Below are 2,708 nucleotides of genomic sequence, written 5' to 3' on the forward strand. Positions count from 1 at the left end.
GCAGCCGCCGCCAGGACGCTGTCAGCATGTGGAAGGATGCGGAGCCCTTGGCACAGCCGTCGCCTCGCCCCCGCCTTCGTCACCTCCCTGTCCCTTGTCCCCTCGTGGGGGCTGCTGCCCAGTGGCCCTGGCCCCGTCTTACCCATTTGCTCTTTTCATGTTAATTTATTTATGGCTCCCACCAAGACGGTCTCCCTGCTGCCCGGGGGGAGCAGGGCCATCCCAGCAGCCCTCGGGGGAGCCGGGGTCCGGAGCTTGGCCCTGGCGGGGGGGGGGGGGGGGGGGCACCAGTCTGGTTGCTGTATCCCTGCCCCCCCTCAGCCCCTCTTGCACACCGGCTCCTCTTCCTCCCCATACTCTTCTTCCTCCTGGCTCTGAAGTCAGGCTGAGGCTCCACAGGGTGCTGGGGCAGGGTGGAGGACATGGCTGTAGCATCCCTGCACCCAACCCACCAGAGCCCCCCTGGGCCAGCAGGGGCTCTGCCCAGGGAGCCAGGCTGCATGGGAGGGATTGTGAATAGTGTTTTATAGGGGAAAAAAAAAATATAAAAATAGTCCTTTGTTTCTGGTGAGGCATGCCAGATCCAGCCCTGGCTGTGCTGGGAGCCTGTGCGGCCATCGCAATGGTTGTGAGACTGGACTGGTGCTCCTCCAGCTCTGCCCATGGCTGTGCACGTCCCCCCAATAAACCACTGCACCCCTCCCGGGGAAGGCGAGCGAGGCCAGCAGCTCTGTGGCTCCGTTAACAGAAGCCGGCGTTGGCACCAGCCCCGGCGCTGCCGGCGAGCGGCTGTAGCTGGAGTGACGGTGACGGAGGTCAGTGGTGGGGGGACAGGGGCTGGGGGGGGTGGGGGGGCAGCCCCCTTGGCGGCCGCGGAGCAAAGCCCACCTGGGCCGTGGGGCGCAGGCTCGGGGTTTGGTGGTGCTGCAGCGGCAGAGCCTCCGCCCAGCTGCTGTGAAACGCAGCGAGGAGCAAGTGGTGCCCAAGGGCAAGCGGGGCTGGGCAGGGCAGCGCATGCCCATGGGCAAACGCCTCCTGGCACGGCAAGTACCACCCTCCTGCCTGTCCCCGACACCCGCCGTGGGGCACCTGGCTCACCACGGGTGCCTGCGCCCCCAACCCTCACTTACCTGGGTACCTACAACCCTCCCCAACCTCTTTTCCCACTCCCTGTGGGTGCTGCTCCCCAACAGCACCCCAGAAACATTAATTTGACTGTTTCTTCCCCAATCCCCGGGTGCAGTAATTAAAATGCAGCCCATCTGTGGCTGAAGGGGCAGTGGGTACAGCACCAGCCCGGGGACACGGCCCACAAGCTGTGCTGGGCCTGTCTGGCGTAACGTCACCCCACCAGCCTTGGTACTGGGGGGGCTGGATTTGGGGTGCAGGGAGGGTAACCTGGCTGATGCCAGGAGCAACCTGCAGAGCTGGGATCAGGAAAACTCCTCATTTGGGGAGGGGGAAGAACAGCCACTGCCACCAGTGCCAGTGGGCACCATCAGACCCAGTCCCATGGCCGGCTCCAGCACCCCAACAGCGAATGCCCCCTCCTGGGGACGGGGGGAGCACAAACCTGAGCCGGTTCCATGTGGGACCCACCCTCCCAGCGCCCTGTTACGTACCTAATCACTGATAACTGCTCGTTTCCCTGGCCAAAGCCATCACTTGCAGCTCCAGCCCACTGCTGGGGCAGCTGCGGGACCCCGGCTCTGCCAGGCCAAGGGCTGCGTCCCCCCGTGGGAGCCACCCAGGAGGGGCCGGGGGCAGCGCCGGGGGCCCTCGGGGCGCAGCCGGGGTGGGTCAGGGACGGGCACCCAGCGCAGCCGCACGGGGCAGAGCTGCAGCAGGCCCCGGCTTCGGGCTTCAGGATTGCCCTTGGGGCTGGCTGCAGGGGACGGGAGCAGCGTGGGGTGTGACCCCCAGTTTTGGCTGTCTTAACCACTGGGTTAGTGTCTGCAGCAGCCCTGCGCCCGAAGGCCTCAGGGCAGGCAAAGGTGGGCCCCGTGGGGGGACAGGGCTGGCGCTGCAAGGCAGCTGTGACAGCGCCTGGGGGGCTGTTCTGTGCTCAAATTAAAAAAAAATATAGCACAACAAAAAAACAACCTACAAACCCCCATTTTTAAACACGAAAAGAAATCCAGAATTACCAAGTATGGGGCTGAAAGCCAGCTCTGCCTGCACTTGCTCCCAGGTTCTGCTCAGGGCTCCCCCCAGCACCACCGCCACAGCAGGGGGGGCAGTTTTCATCCCTGCAGCTCCCCTGGCCCAGGCTCCGGCCCCCTTCCCACAGGACCCCCGTGAGCCTGAGCACCGCAGCAAACCTCTGCTCCTTCCGAGAGAGGAAGGGGGAGCTGTAGGATGAATATAGTCTTTTTATTGACTACTTTGGAGTAGAACAAACTAAATACATCTGTAACAGTTTGGGTTCCTTTATACAGTACATTAAATAAGTTATGCACAGGAATGAAGTAACAAATTTCTATTACAGAATTAAATGTCAAAAAAAATAGAAACCTCAACCCCATGTCTTCCCATGTCCAAATTTCACATTTATCATTCCATGTTAAAAAAAAAAAAAAAAAAAAAAAGCGCAATCATTCTAATCATGACTGTTAGTATTTCATTCATTTACACTGGTGTTAACTTTAATACACGGCCATCGAAGTTGCATGAGAATTATGGAAGACAATCTATTTACAAGCAAGTTC

The sequence above is a fragment of the Leptosomus discolor genome, chromosome 17, assembly GCF_034619465.1.
Source record: "Leptosomus discolor isolate bLepDis1 chromosome 17, bLepDis1.hap2, whole genome shotgun sequence".
Taxonomy (NCBI): domain Eukaryota; kingdom Metazoa; phylum Chordata; class Aves; order Leptosomiformes; family Leptosomidae; genus Leptosomus; species Leptosomus discolor.